We start from the raw sequence: 25993 nt of genomic DNA on the forward strand, positions 1-25993 counted from the left end.
AAAGTTGTACAGTTATATTTTCATTATATTCTTGTATTTATTGTCTAGAAAATCTGTTGTCTACAAAGCATTGTTCTGTTTTGTTCTCTTCCTATCAGTAATGGAATAACTTAGAATGCAGGAAAAGAAATAAGTAATTATTCAGAAGATTTCATTTCTGGACTTGGCAGCTATATTTGATATATATATATACAGTATAAACTCTGCATTTTTCTATTAAAAACAGAACAATTTATGGGATGGAACTGAAGAAATCTATTCATTTTCATTTGTTTAAGAGAAAATCAAATAGCAATAGTACTTAGACTTAAACACTGCTCACAGCCCTCTCTAAGAAGTTTTTACAGAATCAGCAACACCCTGGGTCCTCATTTCACCAACCTCGGAAGGATGGAAGGATGGAAAGCTGAGTCAACCTTTAGCTGGTGAGATTCAAACTGCCAAACTGCTGGCAGAAGTAGCCTGCAGTACCGCATTATAACCACTGCACCACTACGTGTGTGTGTGTGTGTGTGTGTGTGTGTGTGTGTGTGTGTGTGTGTGTATGTATATGTATATGTAAGATTTTTTTTACAACCCCCGGTATGGCCAAATATGGGAGGAAGATCACTACTTCCATTCTCTGTCCTTTGGCTCGTCACAAGAGACCATCCAGGCAGAAACCCAATATTTTTACTGTTGCCTTTTTGTTACATTTTTGTTGTATTTGTGCTGATAAATAAATAAAGGGAGACTAGTATAGATCTATTTCAAGCTATTTAGCTCTCATCAGCTAGCCATACCCTTACTGGGATTTGAACCTGGGCTACATTACATACTAGGCAGACATCTTAGCCATTAGGCCACAGGCTCTTATCCGTTATCAGCGAAGCCAGGGTGAAAGGTATCTATTAGATTTTTTTTACAACCCCCGGTATGCCCAAATATATTTATATATTTATATATTTATATTTATATATTGCATAATTCATTTTCTTCACCTTCATTGTTTATTTTAGTTTTGCTATCAAAGAGAAGAAGTAAATAATGTTGTATGGGACCTGAATCACAACACTTTATTCCATTACATTTTCTGGAATGCTGATTTTCTGACAGACTGGACAACTTCAATTCTAAAACTAGATATTAGACTTTAAAAAAAGAAAAAAAATCTACTATCATCAAAATGTTTTTTTTTAATTATTTATAACATTATCTGGATTGTCCTGATCTGAATACATCACTGTAATATACATAACAGGGGCCTTACATAGTCAAACAACTTAACAGATATTTCTCATCATTTGCTTTGCTGTCGAGAAAACAAAGAAGCTTAAATTTTGAAGTATTTTGGTTCTTACATGATCACAAACTGGAAAAATGTTGTGCTCTAACTGTTTGGCATTGTAAAACAAGAAATCTCTTCCTCTCCTAGAACCCTTTTAATATAGAAATGGGAAATGAATCTCCTTGCACAAATTAAATAAAGTATATAAATGAAATTTCAAAGGTGCTTTTTCAAGAGGCAACTGGACTTTCTTTGTTTTTTCTTGAAGACGTTTTGCTTCTCATCCAAGAAGCTTCTTCAGTTCATTAGTTCATGGGTTAGCTAAAGGAAGGAAGAATTGTGCTTGAGAAGAAATGAAATCAAAATCTCCATAGAAGGTAATGCCCCAGTCCATTCCAAGGCAATCCTTGAGACTTGGCACACTGAATAGAGCTTCTGAAAATCTATCTATGCACTGTAACTGCAGGGAATGTAGTAAAAAATACTGCTGTTCAGTGGCTGTATCAGTCCTTTGGAACAGCCTATTTGTGCCTATTTCTTTGGCCCCTATCTTGATTGTTTTTTTGAGAAAAAAAACTGCTCAACTACTCAGGTTCTTTCAGACCTATCTGAGGAAGCCAGGAATATATATCAGAAAAATCTCACTTTATTTACACTACCTAATAGTAGACAACTCAGTTTCTCAAGAACTTCAAGTTCCATCGGTCCCAAACAGCATGCATCTTGACAAAAAAAATAATAATAATGATGAGAGCTGAAGTCCAAAGATTTCTGAGGATATCTAATTATTTACCATTTTTACTGTAAATTCCAAATTTGGAAGTTCATAAGCCGCCTTCTCTGCATTAAGCCAACTCCTAGATATTTGTTAGAAAAGGGTAAGCAGAGACAGCATGCATTTAGGGAGATGACCTTTTATGACATTCACTAAAAAAAGATACTAGGAACACCTTGTAACATTCTTCTTTTTTTAAAAAAAAGATGGCATTGCCAAAATATTTAACATTCACTTTATTTTTTAGCCACCTGTTTCATTTTCTGGTGCTATGAATCAAGAATATTGCATGTTCTGTATCGTGCACCTTGCTATGCTGAAAATGCAGATGGTTTTCAGGCTGGGGGGCTACACTCTTTTTCTGTGTGATATGCGAAACCTGCATACAAGAAAACAGGTGGGAGCCAGTACAAAAAAATAGATGGAGTTTTAACAAAAACTAAATTTAATGTAAACACTATGGCCATCCCACTTATACTTTCTTGTGCTTTTCTGAGCTATTTAACACAAAACAGCAAGTTCGCAAGTGTAACCTTGAGAATATAAACAACTGCAGTAGTAGTTGACAGAACCATGTTGGATACTTAACGAAAATTCCTAGTGGCAAGTTCACCATTTATTAAAAATGGATCACTATTTTATTCCATAAACTGACCGATTTGTGTATACACAACATCCCTTTTTCACAAAGAGACACTGAGGACAAGTTAGCGGGCAATGCCAAGAGCTGGTAAGTTGTATGCGTGAGGATCACATGCCTCCGTGCTTCACAATTACAATGTTTTCTCAGCTAGTACCTACTGAGGATGCTCTAAGGCTGCACTGGAAGAACTCATATAATTTTATTTGCTAGAAAAGATAGACACTGTTTTCTTTACCTTAAGTCAGAAGGTAAAGATATGGACGAGCAGGAAGTAAATGATATCTACTTTGCTCTCTGAATAATGACTCTTCTATTGAAATATGGCCAGGACATTTTTGTCTTAAAATATCTCTCTTAGTGATGTGCAGAGAATATACACACATTCAGAATTTTTACAATGCCATACTTATGCAGAACGTGCTCAAGAGACACTCCTCCTATATTTACTCATGCTTGTAGTCATTACATAACTGTTCTGGAAAGTTTTATTCACCTACCCTGAAATGGGTAATTTTATTTTTCTACTGTGTTCACAGTGTCAATAAAGTTCTGACAATGATATGGCTGTAATCACCATCTTGACATTTTGAGTCCCCCTCCTCCTCAGTATCCATTCACCATATTTCTAATGCTTTGCCCAGCAATCCAACATCTGTGCAGTTTCATTATTCCATTTTCAGATAAACCACTTCTGAAAGAGCAGGTAATATCCAAAGCATTTTGTGATAAAGGCAACAGTCATATTTTCCAAGGAAGCTAAGAAAACGTCCACTGATTTAAAACATAATCTTTTCAGTCTCTTTCTATAAATACACACATTGATGTAAGCCCTTTGGCTTCAGCTGACAACTGCAGAGAAAGAATTGTGTAGAAATCATCACAGATCAGAAGGAATATTCTACGTAAGAAAATGGCTTTTATTCATTCACACAGCTGACAAACGAAAAATAGAGAACTATAGAAATTATCAATGCATGTGGCTGGAATCATAGCTGCTTCCTTACAATGAATACAACAGTCATTTAAAACACCGTCAAATGCAGTAAACAATCACCACATGCATGAATAATTTAGTTGAGCAATTTTGGCATCATTTGATTTGTACACAAACTGGCAGCAGTTTTTTCAAATAATATAGATAACACAACCTGTACATTTAATGTGGATAATAAGTTAAAACATCTCTCAGCCTTGCTCCTAACTTATTCTTCTGTCTTATGTGTATAAGCTTTTCTATTAATTAATAATATAACGGAAATAAGCTTACATATTAACTAAAGTTACAGAAGTAAAAATTATATAAACATCCCAACTCACACTAGAAACTTTGGATGGCATCTTTAAACAGGCTGAGGGCTGACCATGTTTCTGCGCAGCCTGATTCTATTAAGATCTGTACAGAAAGATGATACCATTCACATGGCTTCATTTAAAACCAAGATATTGTCCGGCATATCACTGGCCATCCGAAGTAACTCCTACAATTCCACAACAGACATTATCACTAAAGCCTCAAAACATGATCCCCGTTTTTACCTTTTGCTTATTAGATTTCTGCCTCTTGTTCAATAAGATTGTAGGCTAGTGAGTCTTCATACTAACTACTCTTCATGTATGGAAATACAAATGGAATTTGTATTCAAGACTAAAACTGTTGGTTTACACTAAACCAAAAAAATAATAATATGGATTGCTTTGGGAATCCATGCCTTTTCTCCCAGAGAAACTGTCATCATCTTTACTCCAGAAATCTGGAGATATATAAACTTATTTTTTGTTTTGACATTCCAAATGATCTACCATCAAAAGAATAGATTGGATAATCATCCCAAAACACCTATATCTTCAGAGAGAGAATACTCTTCAAACATCTTTAGTAGTCCTTCATTTAGCTATTGGTATTGCATTCACTGGGACGCGGTGGTCCAGTGGCTAAAATGCTGAGCTTGTCGATCAGAAGATCAGCAGTTCGAATCCCTAGCGCCGCATAACGGAGTGAGCTCCCACTACTTGTTCCAGCTTCTGCCAACCTAGTAGTTTGAAAGCATGTAAAAAATGTAAGTAGAAAAATAGGGACCACTTTGGTGGGAAGGTAATAGCTCTCCGTGCGCCTTCTCTGTTTAGTCATGGCGGCCACATGACCACAGAAACATCTTTGGACAGTGCTGGTCTTCAGCTTAGAAACGGAGATGGGCACCGCCCCAAAAACGACTAGCACCCCATATGCGGGGGGAACCTTTACCTATTGCATTCACAAATCAACGTTTTTCTTTTCAAAATAACTTAGTGTTCTCAATGTGTCCTACAAAACCTTCCAAATTCCTCCTTCCTGTACAAATTTTAATAAACACTTAAAGGCAATTGTTTTCCACACCATTTTACATTCTTAGCAATTGGGAAGACACATATCTGTCTTCATCTGTTAAAGGTTTTTCTTCTTAGGCTAACACAGGGGATACAGTAACACATGACAGATACTTACTTGTGAAGAAATTTCTCGAGACTGACAAAAATGGAAGTCAGAAGGAGGAAAGAAAACAAAACACCATTCAAACAACAGTTTCCAAACAAAGAAAACACGTAGACAATTTCATGATATTATGGTTGTACAAGGAAATAAAGAATTAAATCTTTGCACAGTATGACATGACAAATCTTTAGGTATGAGTATAGGATAAATAACCCGATTAACCAAATTTCTTAATTGTCTTTCCTCTGTTTTTTACCAGCTATAATATGATTTTAAATCAGTGTTTCTCAACCTTGGCCATTTTAATAAGTGTGGACTTCAACTCCCAGAATTCTCTAGCCAGTCTTGGTAGCTGGGAAATTCTTGGAATTGAAATCCAAATATCTTAAAGTAAGAAACACTGCTCCAAATAGAAACAAAATTATACATATGATATGGAAAGTAGTAAAAGATTAAATTCCTATTGAAATTTATTTTAAACACGATTAAGAATATAATAAATTTAATGGGGCTTTTTACTAATAAATGTTTATACCAATTTTAACATCAAAGAACTTGTGCAAGTTTGTTTTACATTAAATCTTAACAAAGAGGGAAGTGAATTCATTAAAACAGTGAACCCTTCATATTATAGACTAAGGCTTTTGCCTCAGTAAATATTTGAATGGACAATTAAAAATACAATTACTTCAAAATTTCCTTAAGCACTTGAGAAAACATCCCTGAATTAACTTCTATAACAGCTGAACTGTATTCTAATAGAAGAATAATTATTTCTGTGCTTAATATATAGATGAGATTATTCTATGTTTCCACATTTCAGTGCTGCAATCCATACCAGTCGTACAATTTATGCATTTGCAAGTAATTTAAAATGGTAACTCAGGCAAATAATGCCAATTCCACACATAAATAACAGATTCAAATTAAATACTATGCTACATAGTTGAGATAATAAAATTCTTCCCAGCTAGAATGTTTTAGATTGCAGATGGAGTTCCATACGATTCAATGCTCCTTCATAATATAATAAAATATATTACATGGAAGAGATTTTGACAGACATCCCGGACATGACTGCCAAGCTTCATATGGATGGATGGATGGATGGATGGATGGATGGATGGATGGATGGATGGATGGATGGATGGATGGATGGATGGATGGATGGATGGATAGATAGATAGATAGATAGATAGATAGATAGATAGATAGATAGATAGATAGTTTTCTGGGATTATGAATTAGGACTGGACACAAGAAGGGAGCTCTTGCCTACAGAAGATCAGACTGTATTATCCATTGTCCCAAAGTACCAGGCACAGAAGAGTAAATTTAAGTTATAGCACAGCACAGTAGATTCTTCTGAAGGAATCTACTGGTTTTGGGGAAAACCTCCTTATGTTACAAGCAATTCAATAATGGGACCAGTTGGCCAGGGACTAATGGACTTCCCTTCATTGCATCAGTTTGAGGGGAGACTAGACAGTCATCTGCCTAACATGCTTTAATCTGAATTGTTGTACTGGAGAGGAAATGGGTTTGGTGGGATTCATGCATCCTTCCAACTCTGGGATTCCCTTTCATTAAAAAAAAGGTCTACCATTAAAACAAAACAAAACAAGTTAAACAAAACTGAGATACTAAAAAAAATAAAAAAGAAAAGAAAAGAACCCTTACTAGAGTTGAATTAGTATTCATTCCTACTGAGTATTCCTTCTTAGCACAGGAATATCAAGAATATATGGATAAGAATATAGGGGCAATGCTAGCATCAGTACGCATGTCTGCATAGTCCTCATCCAAATGAGTGAAACATTTACACAGACATATATTAATGGATGGTTGCAACACATGGACTAAATATGTATTTGAGCTAACAAGAGTTTTTACAAAATGATGACATACACATTATGACAAATACATAAAAATACATATATATCCCCATTATCAAATCTTGTGGACTATTAAGTCAGAATGAGACCGGTTTGGTGTAACGTTAAGGCACTAGACTACAAACAGGGAGACCATGAATTCAAGTCCTGCCTTATCACAAAGCCAACTGGATGGCCTTGCCAAAATGAGTCATTCTTCCTCAAGAAGAGGCAAGGACAGAACAGTAGGATTATGCACTTAATACACAATTAAGTGCTTTAATTCAAGAAAACGTACCTCACCATATGCAATTCAATATTATTCATTTAATACTAAATACCAGTTCAAGCAATCATAGGGAAAATTACAAAATTCTGCAGATAGGTTGGGCTACTTAACCAAAACATCTTCTATATCATAGTTTTAAAGCCATTACGGTTTGCCCAATCAAGGCACGCTCCATTTCTTTAGGTACTGAAGTGAAATGGAACAGTTATGCATGAATATTTAAGGCTAGTATCAGACTGAAAATTGTCCTCCAAAGAAACTTACATAATTATGGATCCACTCCATCCTTCTTGCTGTCTTGAATTTTCATTTCAATTTATATTTCTTACAATATCGTGGTTGCTATATCTTGAAGTAGACGGCGATAGAAACAAGAGCTTTATAGTTGCTATGATTAAATTAAATAAGCATATTTTTATTTTATTTTTATGGTGGTATATAATTCAATAACAACAAATCAGTTGATTTCTCATATTAAGCCCTTTCCCCTCCCCAATGATTATTAGTTATTTAATCATTAAAACACTGTTATTTTTTCACCTAAATATTGTTTCTGAGGATCTGAGAAATGGCACAGGTTTTGGAAGAGAACTTTAAAAGGTTCAAAAATTTTGGGTTGACGTTATACAAAATGTGAAGGCTTTTGGTATAATTTTTTCTCATTTGGAAAGAACAACATTTCATGGAAGCCCAAAAGGTGTTTTTCAAGAAGCAACTGGACTTTCTTGTTTTTCTTTGAAGAGGTTTCATTTCTCATCAGGAAGCTCTTCAGCTGACAAAGTTTCCTGGATGAGAAGCAAAACGTCTTTAAAGAAAAATAAGAAGTTCCAGTTGTCTCTTGAAAAAGCACCTTTGGGGCAATCATAACCTGTATGATTGAAAATCTCCATAGACGTTTCATGGAAGTGCGCTCTGGATGTAACGTATAGGCTTCTTCAGATGTGCTCTTTGAATTTTCATGGAAAGAGTTTTACTTGCACATGGCAATTTGTAGGGATAACTATGCTTATGAGGACAAAGGGGAAAAAGTCCAGCTTTGACCTCTTTTTTTAATATACTCAGATATTCTTGTAGAATCTGTAAATAGAATCATATGTGTTTTTCAGTAACTGAATGTGAGCCGAGTGATTCCCAATAGAGAGTCAGGCTTCCTTCTAGCAGAATTTACCAGAAAGGAAGAAAAGCCAGAGAATCATGTAAACACATTGTTTTGGGAACAGAGGGCTTCGACCTAAACCAATTTATATCTTGCACCTTGGCAGAACAATTTGGAAACTATTAGTGTAGAATATGTGCATGATCCCCAAACTCATAATGGATAGATGTCACAGGTTAAATTCAATGCTGCGTGAAGCATATCCATAGTATGTCAACAAATATTTTAAGACATATGATGCTCCTTCATATTTTATGTGTATCATGAAACAGAAGCATTCTATAAGGGATAAATATAATCCCATAACGAAATAACAGTCAGTATGAGTAAAAAGTAAGTGAAATATTGATAAATAAGATTATTCCCACACAAATCATTACAAATATTTCATGGGTCACATTCTTTACAAATGTCTGTATGACAATGAAAATGTCCAAACCTCAGATGTCACCAGTTTTTGTGATTCGGTCCTGTAGATCCCTATAGGAATATCTCCAGTCGAAGAACAAAGCTTCTGATAAAGTCTGGCATAAGTTCTGATCCACAAATCATCTTCTGTGATTTTCATCTAAACAATGAGAACAGAAACGGCACAGCTCAAATCACTGATTTATGTATTCATTCAAACGTCATCACCCAAAATATTACAGTCAGCAACAAATCTTACAAAGCCAAGCATTATTTATTGTACTCTAGAGTCCTTCAGTCCTTCCTGAGCATAATATATGATGTCAATCCAGGTCCAGGTTCCAGAAGTGTTCAGTTATTACATATACCGTATATCACAAGGCAAACAAAGTAGAGAAGGAAAAGTGCAGCTTGTGATAAAAAGAATCATTGCAAACTTTGTGCTTTGTATCGTTGTGGGTACTATTTAAATTTAAATGAAGCAACTGCAGTACATTTTAATTCATTGTCAAATGGCCTATCTACTAAGGCCATCAAATCCTTCAGAAAAAAAAATGGGTTGATGCGGCTGCTTTGAAAGTTGCCTCGGTCTGTCTCTGCAAATGCAGTTCTTTTCCTTTGTTCATACACCTCTACCTCTACCTCCCATGTGTGTTACCTCAGCTTCTTTCCCTCTCATCACTTTATAACAGGGGTGTCAAACTCGCAGCCTGGTGCATCACATGCTGGCCACTCCCACCCATTTTAGTGAAGGAGAAAAAAGTTGCAATACATCACGTGATGATGTGTTGTTGTGGGTTTGACACCCCTGCTTTAGAAAGAACTTGTCTCCCCAATAACAAATGTATAAGTGCTTTGCAAGTAGTCCTTTTGAACACGTTTTCTGCCAATAGAGAGAGAGAGACAATACCCAACTACCCTCTGCGGAGGAAGAAGAGCAGAATCGGCTGCAGAATTTAATTGAATAGTTTAAAAGTGTTAACTTACAGATCAGAGAAATCCAGATCCTGGTGTAGTATCTGGTCCCAGCAGAAGTCTGGCGATAGAGATCATGTAATCCTTAACGAATGACTAAAGATTTAAAATAATATAAGAAATGCTTAAAACATGGCTTAAGTCATTAATATTCACAGAAAGAAAGTGTACATACAAAACTGCTATTTTTGTGGGAGGCAGATGTTCATTTGATACAGAGAAACTTGGCTATATGACTGATAGTGTACTATGCTTGTCCTTTGAAAGCTATAGATGTGCTATATCCATAAAACGACTTCTTTCTTCAACCTTGGCAATTTTTTTTACTTCTTTTCCACGTTTCTAATGGCTGGTGAGTACACTGGACTAAATAGAACAGTTAATCCTTTAATTCATACAGTGTAGTCTAAGCTAAGAGAGAGGGAATTGGAGCTAAACTTCTGGAGGCAAGTTGTTCCACTGATTAATTGTTCTGTCAGGAAATTTCTCCTTAGTTCTAAGTTGCTTAGAACTCAGCGTAGCGGTGGAAGTGATGTGCCAGTGCCTGGAAGCTGTTAGGGTCTGGATGGGAGCGAACAAACTCGCGCTCAATCCTGACAAGACCGAATGGCTGTGGATGCTGCTCCCTAAGGACAGTCCATCTAGTCCGTCCTTAAGCCTGGGAGGAGAAAATTTGCTCCCCTCAGAGAGGGTCTGCAACTTGGGGGTCCTCCTGGATCCGCAGCTGACTTTGGAACATCACCTGTCGGCTGTGGCCAGGGGGGCCTTTGCCCCGGTTCGCCTGGTGCACCAGTTGCGGCCCTATTTGAACCGGGAGGCACTTCAGACAGTCACTCACGCCCTCGTCATCTCAAGACTGGATCACTGTAATGCGCTCTACTTGGGGCTGCCCCTGAAAAGTGTTCAGAGACTACAATTAGTCCAGAATGTAGCTGCGCGAGCGATATTGGATGTACCAAGGTACACCCATACTACACCTATCCTCCGCGAGCTGCACTGGCTTCCCATTGGTCTCCAAGCACGATTCAAGGTGCTGGTTATCACCTTTAAAGCCCTACATGGCCTAGTACCTGGATACCTGCGAGACCGTCTTCTGCCACATACCTCCCTTAGACCAATAAGATCGCAGGATGGGCCTTCTCCAGGTGCCTTCAGCGGGACAATGCCGGCTGGCGACACCTAGGAGTAGGGCCTTCTCTGTTGCCGCTCCGGCCCTATGGAATGAGCCCTACCTACTCCGGCCCTATGGAATGAGGGCCCTACCTACTCTCTGCAAAGCTATTAAAACCTGGCTTTTCCGGCAGGCCTGGGGCCGTTGACCTCTTGATTGAAGTCCGGCCCCTCTCTGATTGGGTGTATGTTGTGCTTTTTCTTAACTTTGTTGTGTCTCATTGGTTTAATTCTTTTTTTAAATAATTTTTCATTTCTGTAAGCTGACTGGAGTCCTTCGGGATTGGGCGGCCTAGAAATTCAATAAATGAAATGAAATGAAGTGCTTCTCTCCTTGATTAGTTTCCACTTATTGCTTCTTGTCCTGCTTTGGAGAATAGCTTCACTCCCTCTTCTGTGTGGCAACCCCTGAGATATGGGAACATTGCAATCATATCACCCCTAGTCCTTCTTTTCATTAAACTATAGACATACCCAATTAAACTGCAACCGTTCTTCATATGTTTTAGCCTCCAGTCCCCTAATCATCTTTCATGTTTGTGGGAACAAAGTGGGAACCTGCCTGTTAATTACAGTTGAAGATTGAAGACTATGGTCAGAGACTACTTGGATTAACAAATTAGACTACCACACTTCATATAAATTTATAACAGATCAAACCAGAAATAAAGTTTTCATACATTCATAAAATATAAATTCTGAGTAGATGATTAGTTATATAGCATGTGCGGTTTTCATGCAAGTATCAAGATTTATGACCACATATTCCAAATGGGCATTTATTCTCTTTCTAGACAGCTAAAGAAATTTAATGTCACTCACATTTAAATAAAAACAAGTGTCATGTACATGTTGAAAGATTAAATATTTGCATAAGTCTATATACCTTCCTACATTTTAGTTGTACTTCTTTTTTTAATCTTTTTCATTGCAGTTATTAATCATACAAGCTTTTTAGAATATGATAATACATGGAATTGAATCAATGAGTTGGAACCAAATGCCAAGCAATGAACTTCACAGAAAATACTATTTAATGTATGCTTCATTTGTTCTAAACATTAATTCAGTTTTAATTGCAAATATTAGGATCCTTTTACACAGTATTTTCTTTTAAAGAAAATATTGGGTTGCCCTCTATTATTTTTCATTTGTGGTTTTCAAAATAAAGTCTGCAGTACTCCATAATTAGTTTCATTTTATCCTATCTACATTACTCAAAGAGCAGGAGGACCTTACAAAGGTAAAAAAAGGAGAAAAAGGAGAGGCAAAACAGCTTTGGTAAAATATGGACATGGTTCTTCTTATTTTTATGTTCATGCCTGCTTATTCTTCTTTGTTTTCTTTTAATCTTTTAATCAAAGATTATCTGCACTATGTCTGGAGTTGGTGCAATGTTTTTTCCATTTAAAGGAATACTGGGGAAAAGTATGGAAATACATCTGAAAATACCCTAAAAATACTCAGCCTCTCACAATAACAAACCAATGGCACTTCTTTTGTTCTGAAATCGGGCTTCCGGGGTGGAAAAAATCACTTATGTGCTAGATTTCTTTTAACAAACTGGTGGAATTTGGAGAGACCAGAATTTCCTTTCTAAGAATTGGCTTCTGTCCATCTGCCTGCATGTCTCTGATAAGAGAAAAAGATATGAATACCAAACTATAAAACCCTGAAATAGTCACATTCCTGAAATCATAGGAATGAACCTTAACTGGACCTTAAGTTTTCATTTTACAATTGTGGTCCAGTAAATACTATGGTAATTGCATTTTAGCTAACTTCATCAATTGGCTATCATTTTTGCAGTTTATTTGTAAGCAGTAAAATGTGCGCTGGAATATCTTTAACTATTACCAAATTTATTTTAACCTTTGTTGAAAACACCACCACCCCCTCAACAAATGTAATAATACTGTAGCCCCCAAAATACTCGTATTTCATTACTTTATTGTCTCATTGACAATTTTAGGGATCATTTTATAGATTTGACAAAAGGGTCCTTCCTCCCTCCCTCCCTCCCTCCCTCCCTCTCTCCCTCCCTCCAACACTCAGCTGCACAAAGTTGGTACAAGTCAGGAAAATGTTACAGGATTAGATTTCCTTTTCTTAATTCTTATTTCCAGTCTTGTGTTATAATTTAAGATGCAGTCTTGTCCCTGGTATGTGATATGAACAAAATGTTCTCTTCCTGTTGTCATACATAATGATACCACCATGGTTATGACAAGATAGAACTATACATCATCCAAATCTCCAGTAAAGGGCAAAGAGTGTCTATTTGCTACTAGATTAAGAAAAAGAACCTCCCATTCCTTAAAAGTGCTTAATTCTCAAAATACATACTTAAAAAGAATGAAGAAAATTGGGGGAGTTTTAATGCTTTAATCTGTGAGTTCTATCTCTAAAATGTAGTGGATTAAGACTATTAAAAAAAAAGATTCAGCAGAAGAGTGAGTTTTTATCAGTTCATACAAAAATAATGTATAACATATTAATTTGTTTGGACTGCTGTTGCTGTCAAGCCCATACCAACTGCTCGTAACCAATAATGCAAAGAGCTAATTAGTCAGATGTATTGAAAGGAAAATATCTATCTTGGAAACTGGATATTCATATTTTCATTCACATTTACCTGTGAGTACACTAAAGCTTTTTTTAAAAAAAAATCATCTTGTTAACAGCCCCCTTGACAGGGTGGAAATGTTCCCCCTCACTTCCCAGTTATAGAAAGAATATACAACCATTAGGGTTCAGCAGTATTTTGCAAATAGCTATTCCCATTCCAGGTTCATAAAATTTCATTACATCTGCCTTACTGTCTGAGTTTACTCTTTAAAAAAAATAATGGCTCTTTTAACAGCTTGTTTATGATTGTTTTACATATGGAAGCCATCCAGAGTCTTATGAATGGGTTGGCACAGAAATTATTTAAAACAATCAACTAAATCCTCATATTTATGGAAATGACTTTGTATCCTAAACTGAATGCATTATAAACATTTTTTTTAAAAATTCCAAAAAATTATGGTTGATTCATACTTATTTGTTCATCACATTTGCTTTATGATCCCTGAATAAGTTTCTTGAAGCATTACAGAGCTGAAAGTACAGGGAAATGTTGAATTTCTCTTTACTTCACTGAAGTTATTTCACATAATCAGAAGCTCATCATCAATTGTATTGTAATGAAATAATGTACTCACTGTCGTGAAATAGGCCTTAACTGTTTTAATCCTACTGAACCAATGGTGGGATTCATTTTTTTTTTTACTACCGGTTCTATGGGCGTGGCTTGGTGGGCGTGGCAGGGGAAGGATACTGTAAAATCTCCATTCCCACCCAACTCCAGGGGAAGGTTACTGCAAAATCCCCATTTCCTCCCAAACAGCTGTGAATAGATGGGGGCAGGGCCAGTCACAGGTGGCATTTACTGGTTCTCGGAACTACTCAAACTTTCCGCTACCGGTTCTCCGGAACTGCTGAATACCACCTCTGTACTGAACACAATTGGAAAACTTTAATTCTGTATATTAGGGATACCCAACCTGTATAATGAGATGGCCAACTTTAAGACTTGTGAACTTTAACCAAGGCTGGGGGATTTTGGGAGTTGAAATCCATAAGTCTTAAAATTGCCAAGGTTGGACACCTCTGCTGTATAGGATAATAGTCAGTTCCTCTTTTCAGTAAAAAATTAAAAATAAAATCCCTATTTTTCCTGCAATGTATTCATCTTCCTAATCATGCCTTGAACAATGGGGGAGGGGATTCATTTGAACTTTAATTGAAATGAAGCAACCAGAAAAGTTAGAATTTGACTTTGGGCATATGAATCCTCACATTTTTCTGCTGAACAAAAGGCTCTTGCTTGATCAGTTGCCAACTGTGATTGCTTAGCTATTTCCAAAGAGAAAAACAAGGGCCGTTTATAGCTGTAGTAGCAGATGGAGTTCTCTTTCTGACTTAGGGAATTCTTGCTTCAGAAGCCCATTAAGGCACCGAGTCAATTTTCCATGTTTGGTTATACACTTTTGCTGAAGGCAACAGTTGCATTTTGGAGTGCCTTTGTGCTGCAAAAATCTACCTCAGGAATTAACAGTCAGCTACGCATCATATCACACAAAGCAATTTCCTGTCAAATATTTAACTGCATTTCATTGTGTACAAGGGAATTCTGGGAAGCTTAATGAACTGCAGTTCTACCAGTGATTGCTAGCTGGAAAAGGTGGGGTGAATTAAAATACATCAATAAACACAGCCCCGAGCAAGAAAAACTGAACTAATTTTTCGGTTTATGGGTAAGTAGAATTAGACTGTGCTTAGTAGCTTTCTGCAAGCATTCCCATTTTTAGGTTAGGAATGGGCCATCTGCTGCCCTCAACTTAATTGAAATACCTTTCACAAGCAATCAGTTCAGACATGGGCCAAAATCAGTCCCCCTCTTAGCAGTCTGTTGGAAAAAAACAGAGGGAGGGAGGGAGGAAAGAAGGAAGGAAGGAAAGGAGGAAGGAAGGAAGGAAGGAAGGAAGGAAGGAAGGAAGGAAGGAAGGGTCACCCTTCAACAATAATTACATTCTTTATGCATATGCATTTCTAGCAATATGTTGGAATGAGTCATAGGAAGTATTCAATATGACATATTATGAGAGGTGAGCCAAATTGCACATATTTATGGAAACACACAACCCACGTATATTCTGCCTCTCAAGACATAAGGAACAGATCTATCAGAATAAGAAATTACTAACTTGAATTTTCCACTGTGGGTGTCTTAAGTATTTCTGCCAGGAGCCATGCATGTCTCAATACACTGCAGTGAAACCGTGAAGGCAAACATATTTTCTTTTCTGGATGGTGGTTTTCAAAATCTTCTGCCCTCTTCACAAACATGAGGAACTGAATAGAGTGTTATTACATTTTGGCTTGGATTTCTGTGTGGTAAAAAACCTCGAAACCCTGCACGGAAATAATAAGCAGCTTTGGAATATAAACTTTATCTAGAGATAAAATTCCTGGATTGTAGTCATGAGTATCCTTGAAAAGTAAAAGACTGCTTTAAGAAAGGCCATTGCATTCCATCTTTTGTCCATAGCTATCAATCAATGCATTCTTTTAGCCAGATAGCATGTGGTTTACAATTTTCAAAGAGAGGTGCTATCACTTCGGCCCACAGCCTATAGAAATCCAATAATACATAAGCTTGTACACTGATAGGAAAGTACTTAAACAGCTAAGTATAGCTCAAAATATCTTCCAACCTGAGAACTTTAAAGGAATAAATAATTTCAATGGTAATGGATGGGTAATCTCTTAAACGTAACTAAACAATTGGAGTTATGTTTTCTATGTGTTTAAACTTGAAAGGATAAGACAAGAATGGTAAATACATTTATGGAACAACCTGATTAACATAAGAAATTTTAACACATTTCAGTGGAACAAATAAGGAAAATGCTTTTGCTTTGGGACTCACACTAACTGACAAATGTGAAATTATGCAAAATACACTTTCATTTCTCATTTCAGACAAATTTCCCCACTTTTACTCCAGGAAGAAACTGACTGATTTAATCACTCACAGTATTGCTATTATGGGCTATTAGACCATTGACAGTTCATGAAAAATCACAGATGACCTTATCGAGGATCCAATCCTATCTTTAAATCAAAACTGTTTTGAATCAAATCCTATTTAATCCTTTTCGAAGTTGGAGTAGACCTAATCAGCTGCTTTAAATAATTGTTATTTGAACCTGTGTGTTTTTATAAACATTTAGGAGCAGCAGATGTATTAATTGTAAAAGGCCAGAATTTATATCAAAATCTATTTTTAGAATTTGTGTCAAAGACTGAGTGCAGTAAATAAAGTGCCCATGAAATTTATGACTGAATTTGGCCATATTTCCAACCACCTGGTATAATATACAGTGTACATTAATAGTTGATTTCCCTTCTCTGAAGTCAGCCTACTCATCTTCTAAAATGTTTTCAAATTTACCATAAATATCTGCAAATAATATTCCCAGCATAAGTGTACAAATTGTACTTAAACTGATCGATGGATAATTGGAAGGGCTAGTCATGGTTCCATCCTTATGAATGGATAAAATAACAGGTAGTATCATCTTTTCAAGAAGACATGCTGTTTTATTCATTTATATCTAAAACGGAGCCTGAATAGCCATCATTTCTTTTATTCAGCTCAGATGCTATAATATCTTCCCCGTCTGAAGATTTGCCATTTTCATTTGGGAAATCATTTTGTGAACTTTAGCAAACATGATTAGAAGAATCCATTTAGGCAACACATCCAACATTATCTCAGGAGCAGCACAGAGTTCTGTTTGAGGCTATTTAAAGGTATCTTTCTCAAACATCAGGTTCGATATGACAATCTATTCTTGTTTTGTTCTTACTAATGCTTTGCACTATCTTTTAAATGAAACAGATCAACTTGTATGGATGGACAATTATTAAATCTGTATACTTTGATTTTCCAAAAGTGCTTTTTTGGTTAGTATACATTTTCCTAGCAAATCAGTGCTTGGATTTTAAATGATTTCATTTCATTACTAAGAAGATGCTTTTGTATATTTCGCAACAATTTAATACAGCTACCTCAGTGGGTTTAAAGTTGTTAAAAAAGACTGAAACAAGAATCTCATTTATATTCAGTATATCTAAGTGTTCCACATTTATCTCTTTCTGTTATTTCTATATTCATATTGGATTAATTGTACAGCTCCATTTTTGAAGTATATATGTAATTCACTGGTATTTAACCTTAACATTATAGTAGTATATGGTTTCTATTAACTCTATGTCCTACTCTTAGTTACAATGATTACATCACTAAACTTTTGACTCAATAAACATAATTATGTATTATAATGGTTTCCTGGCTAGACTAGATTTATACAGAGGTGGTATTCAGCAGGTTCTGACCAGTTCGGGAGAACAGGTAGTGGAAATTCAGCAGAAAAATGTGAGGATTCATATGCCCAAAGTCAAATTCTAACTTTTCTGGTTGCTTCATTTCAATTAAAGTTCAAGTGAATCCCCTCCCCCATTACACCAGGATAGGTGTAATGTGGGTGTACCTAGGTACACCCAGTATCGCTCGCGCAGCTGCATTCTGGACTAATTGTAGTCTCCGAACACTTTTCAGGGGCAGCCCCATGTAGAGAGCATTACAGTAATCCAGTCTTGAGATGACGAGGGCGTGAGTGACTGTCTGAAGTGCCTCCCGGTCCAAATAGGGCCGCAACTGGTGCACCATGAGAACCTGGGCAAAGGCCCCCCCTGATCACAGCTGACAGATGATGTTCCAACGTCAGCTGCGGATCCAGGACGACCCCCAAGTTGCGGACCCTCTCTGAGGGGAACAGATTTTCTCCTCCCAGGTTAAGGGACGGACTAGCTGGGCTGTCCTTAGGAGACAGCATCCACAGCCACTCAGTCTTGTCAGGATTGAGTGCAAGCTTGTTCACTCCCATCCAGACCCTAACAGCTTCCAGGCACTGGCACATCACTTCCACCGCTCTGCTGAGTTGGCACGGGGCGGACAAATACAATTGTGTATCGTCTGCATACTGATGGTATTTAATCCCCTGCCAGCGAATGATCTCACCCAGCGGCTTCATGTAGATATTAAATAGGAGGGGGGACAGGACCGACCCCTGCGGCACCCCATAATTAAGGGGCCTAGGAGTCGACCTCTGCCCTCCAACCAACACCGACTACGACCTGTCGGAGAGGTAGGAGGAGAACCACCATAAAACGGTGCCTCCCACTCCCACCTCTTCCAGCCATCGCAGAAGGATACCATGGTCGATGGTATCAAAGGCCGCTGAGAGGTCAAGGAGCACTAGGATAGAGGAATGTCCTCTTTTACTAGACCTAGTAGAGAATCCTGCACACATAACACTATGACAAGATTAAGCGATTGTTTTCTTATAATTTCATCTTTGGCAAATAAATTGTTACAGACTAATTCTTGGATACTGTAATTTTACTACTTGATCCAGCACTCCCTTGAATTATATTCTATAGATATTTCACAATTATATCAATAGTTTTAATGATTAAGCATAGAACATTTTGAATTAACAGTTTCCAGAGCAAATTAAAAAAGATAACTACATTTGAGAATCAATAAATTACATATATTTATTATAATGCAATGAAGCTTTCTTACCTTTTCCAATTTTGATAGAGCAAGAGAATAACAGTCTTTGGCCCTGAACTGCATGAATCTCATGTTGGCAGGATGAGTTAATTCAGTAATTATGCTCAAATTGGAGAACAACCTAAATGGTTTTCCAAGGAGATAATATAGTTATTCTTCTAATAATATCAGGTGGGTAAATATAATACAAATTAATACAATTACTCCAAAATATAATTACTTGCAAGGAAATGCTACCTACAAAAAAGAAAGAAAAAAGAACACAGAGTGAAAATAAGAAAGGAAAGAAAGAAAAATAGAAAAACATTCAATACAAGGATATAATAGGAGTAAGTGGACAAAAATGTTTCAAAAGTTCTACAGTTAGTGCATAATTTTTTTTAAATCTCTGAACTGAATGATAATGTCTCCGTTATTTAGTTATTTGAATGTCTGTCTGTCTGTCTGTCTGTCTGTCTGTCTGTCTATCTATCTATCTATCTATCTATCTATCTATCTATCTATCTATCTATCTATCGTTTTTAGATGTCCAAGGCACAATATTCAAAAAGATTCTTCTGCCTGCCTCATGGTATTTCCAGTCCTTATTACTAGATCCATCTATTTTATACCAGTTTTTTCTTTAGTATTAGTGTAAATTGTAAATTGCAAGATATATTCCACAGTTTATCTCTTTATTGTATTTGCAACCAATTTATCATCCATTTTTTTTATTTGTTCGATCTCTCTGTCACATGCCTGCGATCCTGTATAAGTATTTCAAATTCTGTCTTTTTTTTTTCCTAAGCCCTCCTGAAAATGCTACCTGTTGGTGGAAGCTAATTAATTCCTATAATGGGATAAGTATCCTGCAAAGATTCAGAGGAACCATTCCCTTAAATAAAAATATATAACATGTATTAAGACATTAATATGATAGATAAATACTTTATTAGTAATTGCTGTAACAATGATGGATAACTTGTTTCCAATAACTGCAAGTAACAATGAAAATAAGGGTTTTGTAACAAGGAAGATGTTGTGATAATAAGGATAAATTAATTTGCTTAAAGAAATGCATATTCAGATCCTTGTATTCTATTTTACATTTGGTCTGCTCTCCAAATGGAATACATATTCCCCAAATATATATTGGGGAATATATATTCCCTAAATGGAATATAATTACCCATGGAAATTAGAATTCCCTCCCTAAATAGTAACATCTTCACAGAACAAGAGGTTTGTAGTAGCACGAGGATACTGAAAGAGAATTCGACATTTCTAAAATGATACATTTGCTTTTTTCTTGAAGAAGCATGGAGTTGGGGTGTCTAAAATAAAGCCTTTTCTTGAAAGCGAAATGCTAACCGAGATGATCACAAGAGAACTGGAATTATGAAAAATTGCTGTTTAGATTCCCAGGCCTTGTTATAGTACTTTGCCCCTATTCTTGAAGCAAAGTTTCCGTGTTTGTGATTGTTGGCTTGGCATGGTAACTGACTGACATTCTTAATATGGGCACTGAAAGCCCAACATAGTTAAAAGAAAGAAAGAAAGAAATAACCCAGGCATTCAATGCAGCATTCTTAAAACACAAATCATATTTGTGTGATTATCTGTTAACAGTGATAATAATAATAGCACCTGCATTTTGTTTCTGTAGAAAATCAAAGCTATAAAATAAAGCTAACTAGTCTCTACCACACAATTGTAACTCGGTACAATTGTAATAAATAACCTATTAGCCAAGACTGCACTCCTGTGGATTTTAAAAGTAGAAAATGGACAGCTCATATATAAAAGAGCAAGAAAAGTTAGTATCAGCCTGATTACAGATATTTTTGTAGAAACACATGGCTAATAAGTTTGAAAATGGGAATATAATGGAATTATGTACATACTTTCTTGGGAGTAAATTTGCCGGACCCAAACATATTTCAAAATACAATGTAACATGTGAATGGTAATTTTACCTAATTGTTATGCCTTGGTGCTGTGAATCTAGTTAGGTGCCCTCTTAGTTAATTTTTAAATGCTTTTACTTGTTGTGAGCCCAGAGTCCCTAGGGAGTGGGCGGCATACAAATTCCAATAAAGTTAAAGTTATTCCTGCTGATTATCTTAATTTATTTTATCACAGTTGTATGGTTTGCAAGACAAAATTCAATGTTTGGGCAGCACACAATCAAATCTTCAACTATTTTCAGACATAGTTTCTAGTTCTTACAGTTTCTGTAATCTCTTTGATTCCATTCATCCTTCTTACTGATTTCAACCATGTCTTCTAATTCCCTAATCGTCTCTGTGTGTGTGTGTGAGAGAGAGAGGGGGGGGGGAGGGAGAGAGAGAACTGGAGCCAAATGCCCAATAAATGTAAATAAATAAATAAACTATATAATGATCTACTTGTACTATATGCTCCAAGTAGATGAGTTTCTGCATTCTGATAATTATTTCAAGGAAGAAGTCACCCTTAATGTGATCTCAGACTTATTGATTGTTCTCCAGTCCATGGTTCTCTCACTATCTCCAAATCCATAATAGCTTATTTCTCTCACTCTTTCACAGCTCTGCCTCACAACTGGAAAGGCAATTTAGTGAATTGGTGCGATTTACTATGCAGCTGCACCTGGGTGGCACTTCCTGATTCTCTGCGCTTCGGATCTTTCAGCAAAGCCTTTCCCCACCCTGCGCTGGGGGACTCGCTTGCCTGCAAGCCGGCGCCCCAAACAGAGCTGGGTCTGCTCGTCTCCTCCCTGCCTTTTCTTCCCTTTCTCTGTCCTGTCCCTGTCTCGGACGTGCGGGCGCGCAGGCTGTGGACTCGCCCACTTAGACGTCGAGGTTGCTGCGTGCTTAGCTGTGGCCGTTTCTCCCCTTGTTTTCCCCCCTCCCTCTTACTTACATGCCCCCTTGGTGCAGCGGCCTAACGCCGGCAAAAGGAGAGGTGTGGACAACAAGGCACAACTGGGTAAATTATAAACCACAGATTTTAATCCTATTCAATTTCTAATGGTATCAAATTTAGCTATAAAGTGGCTTTACCTCCTTTTTCCCCCCTGGGCCTGCTAAATTCCGGTCCCTGGTGATACAATGAGTTAAATGCATTCTGGCCTGGATTTCCTATTGTGCAATTTGTGTCATGGACTTAAAATCATTTTAAATTCCATAAAATGCCGGTACACATCCTTTCTGCCAAGAGATCAGAAAAAACAATGCTCGAATCTTCTGATATTTAAATGATTTATAATGATGTTCAGATATATAATTTGGATTACATTTGAAAGCTATGCATTGATTAAATACTACGGAATACAATTCTGCAGCAGTTTTTCTTTCTTTTTTGGTTTTAGAAAAGGATAATTCCCTTTTTAGCCAGGCTTTTTGAATTAGATTAACACCAGTTTTTAAGTAGATTTCAATTTTTTAAAAAATCTGTTAGCTGCTTTAAATACCTTGAAGATGAAAAGATGGGGTACAAAACTTAAATAAAAAAAAATGTACATTCATTTTGAAAAATAAATGCAATACTTGATTAGTTGTATCTGATTCTGAGGTATATATATTCTTAAGTAACATAACATATAGCATATATTCCAAACTTGCTAGACTATTTAATTGATCTTACTATTTTAAAGGGGGAGAGTTTCATGATAAATTATTTTATTACATTTATGTTGCATTTATATATTTATTACATTTATATTCCACATTATACATTGTTATTTTAGTGTTTTGATAGATATATTGATATATCTATACTGATTTTAATCATACTAAATAACAATTACTGCTATTATTTATCAGCATTAAATATTTACAGTTTTTAATATTGAGTTAGTCATATTTTAGAATAATAGGATTATGTTTTAATAGGATAATTGGCAAAATCTAATTCAAATGTGATGGGTTGCATTCCAAAGGAATGTGAGAGGACAGGTTGCCTGCAAAATGCCAGGACCCAGGACCCTGTTGGTGCCATGTCTCTCTCTAGCCAGTCTAACAATGTGAAAGTTATGTTATGGTGTTGGAAGGGGCGCTAAGGAATAGCCTATTCTCCGGTAGTAAGGATAGCACCTGTGGTAATTTTAGTTCTGAAAGTTAGTTTTTAGGAGTAAAAATACTCTAAACTACGCTTAGGAGCAAAACACCAGAAATGGCTGAGGCAATATTTCTGCATCTTATTTAAAGGACTCCAAATTACCACAGCTCACTTATGGCGAGTTACCTCACTCAGTCCCAGGAAAAGTGCTTTTCCCTCAGGGAAATGAGGCAAACTTCTGGGTGCTGAATTGTTTTTTAGCCAAGTTTTTAAGTAAAATAAAATATTGGCGGAGCCTGAGGTAATCCCAGCTGCAACTCGTTAAAAATTAGGACCAAATCACGCACAGGCAGGGAAGAGTAAAATAATTAGTTCAGGACGAACAAAGCTGAGGCAGTTTTTTAGGCAGCCGCAGTTAAAAAGGGCTAAACTACCACAGGTGAATTAAGCGTTAAAGTCAACTTAAAAGGCAAAATCGCTTCAGTCTCTGGAATTAACCCCCCCATTCAAGGTAATTTTAGCAAAGGTTCAAGTTCTAACATTAGCAGAGTTGGAAGGGACCTTGCAGGTCATCTAGTCCAGTGTTTTTCAACCACTGTGCCGTGGCACACTAGTGTGCCGTGACATAGTGTAAGGTGTGCCGCGGGAGAATTACTTTATATATAGTCAATATAGGCACAGAGTTAATTTTTTTAAACATTTTCTAATGGTGGTGTGCCTCGTGATTTTTTTCATGAAAAAAGTGTGCCTTTGCACAAAAAAGGTTGAAAAACACTGATCTAGTCCAACCCTCTGCTCAAGCAGGAGACTTTACATCTGCCTCTACCTAGGGTTGAACTCACAACCTCTTGATTGTGAGGTGAAAAAGAAGCAAAGCATGTAGGACTAGCTATATTTCAAGTAACTAAAGGAAAAATTACTTCATGTCCACAAGTTGATCTTATTTTCTTGAAATAAAGTCAAAGGAGGGTAATTTTAGCCAAAGCTGAAGTTTTTAGAGTAAAATGTTGACGGAACCTGGGGTAATCTCAAGCCACATCCTGTTGAAAGGCCCAAACCACAAGCAAGTCAGAATTAAAAGTAACTTTTAACGATAAAATTCCCCCAGGAGGTAACCTTGCTGTCTGGAATTAATGAATTCTTGGGACCTGAGGTGTAATTTTAATCAAGGCTCAAGTTCTTAAACTCCTTGGCCAAATAAAGTATTCTATTCTAAAGAACTACAATTACTTCAAGTCCAGGAGTTGATCTCGGTCTCTCGAATAAAGTCAATTCTTGGGACCAGAGGCAATTCTAAGCCAAGGCTCAAGCTCTTAAAAAAAGCAAAACATGTAGGATACTAGCATCTTCAATGAACTAAAGGCAAAAGTTAACTAAAATTGCTTCTGGTCCAAGAACTGATCTAAGTTTTGTGGGAAGTGATCATCCAGCCCTCTCCCAGAAAAATGAAATATCCTAGGAAATATTGAAAAGGCAGAATATTTCTCTGGATGTGAAAATAAATATGTTTTAAAAGACAGAATAGTTGCCTGTAGCTTCCTGCCCATCCCCACTTTGTTAATGGGCCATTGACATGGCCAGGCTAGTCACTTTACATAATAAAGACTTCACCAGCAGCTACAGCAGAAAGGGGTGATAATATTGGAACTTTACTCAACTGACCACAAGGCATCTGAGTACTCATCACAGCCTAGAGAGTAGCTCCTGCATGGCCCCATGGGAGTCTGACAACCAATCAGAATACATTTCTTACACAGGAACAGGAAACAGAGAGGTGGGACTAAACAGGGTATAAAAAGCCTAGCAAGCCCCTTCCTCAGCACTTCTCTTATTCAGCAACATTGAAACACCTTTTCTGTTCAGGGCTCAAGCCACGTGGCCCTGTCCACCAATAAACCATCTTTCCAAGCAGCCTCCATGTCTCCAGTGTCTTTTTCCCACACTTGGAGCCGAACCCAGAAGGACATTTCTTTCAACAAATTAAAGGCAAAAGTTAACTAAAATTGCTTCAGGTCCAGGAACTGACCTAAGTTTCTTGCTGGAAGGTAAACTCTCAGGGCCTGAGGCAACCTTAAGGATGTCTTCCTTAAGGAAGAGAAACTCCAGGGGCTGAAGGCCGTATCTTTGGGAACAGTAGAAAAATGCAGTCTGAGGTATTCTGAAGGGCACAACGTTCCAATTCATTATATCTTGCCTTTTTCACTGATAGGATAAAGCACATAAAATCTCCTTTGTCAAATTGGAAAATTAGTTTTCTAGTCGTTGAGCACCAGGTGGGCATTTAGTGATGTTGATTTTTTATTTATTTCAGAGGCACTCACTGAGTAAAATCAGTCAAAACTGAAGACATCAAAGGTAAGTCATTGGTTTCATTAATTATCCAGCGCTACATTTAGCCAAGAAGCCTGACAGGTACTATCGGCAACATGAGGTTTATTATGGCAAAAACCATATATGTATAAAAACAGGCACAAATTGGATAAAGATATCTAAAACATAGATTCCTTTTCCTTTTTGCAATCTTTTTTTTATTTTTAAACATAAAAAAAATCAATATCAAAAGATCTCATCCATTACATACAGCATGTTGTTTGGTTACAAGTGTTTTTGCATCCATATTCTCAATTACATTTACAATCACAGATTTTTCATCTAATATAACTAAATACCTCACTTTCATTGTACAATGTATATTCAATTACAATTAATATATTTTTTCAATCAACCTAATTCCCTTACATTCTTGATTGTCTGT

The 25993-nt window shown here is 36.7% G+C and overlaps 2 long non-coding RNA genes across 2 annotated transcripts; both read right to left on the minus strand.

Moving 5' to 3' along the window:
* Positions 1-3581: 3581 nt before the first annotated feature.
* Positions 3582-7713, minus strand: LOC148043394 (uncharacterized). The gene is made up of 3 exons (XR_015698224.1): positions 7583-7713; positions 5168-5188; positions 3582-4715 (listed from the first exon to the last, which is right to left on the minus strand). It is a non-coding gene; the product is annotated as an uncharacterized LOC148043394 (long non-coding RNA).
* Positions 7714-8403: 690 nt separating this feature from the next.
* On the minus strand, positions 8404-19334 carry LOC148043395 (uncharacterized). Its single transcript, XR_015698225.1, has 3 exons — positions 19228-19334; positions 9870-9953; positions 8404-9042 (listed from the first exon to the last, which is right to left on the minus strand). It is a non-coding gene; the product is annotated as an uncharacterized LOC148043395 (long non-coding RNA).
* Positions 19335-25993: the final 6659 nt, after the last annotated feature.

This window comes from Thamnophis sirtalis, unplaced genomic scaffold, assembly GCF_051295495.1.
Source record: "Thamnophis sirtalis isolate CommonGarterSnake01/CBP01778 unplaced genomic scaffold, rThaSir2_p1.2 scaffold_12, whole genome shotgun sequence".
In the NCBI taxonomy this organism is placed as follows: Eukaryota; Metazoa; Chordata; class Lepidosauria; order Squamata; family Natricidae; genus Thamnophis; species Thamnophis sirtalis.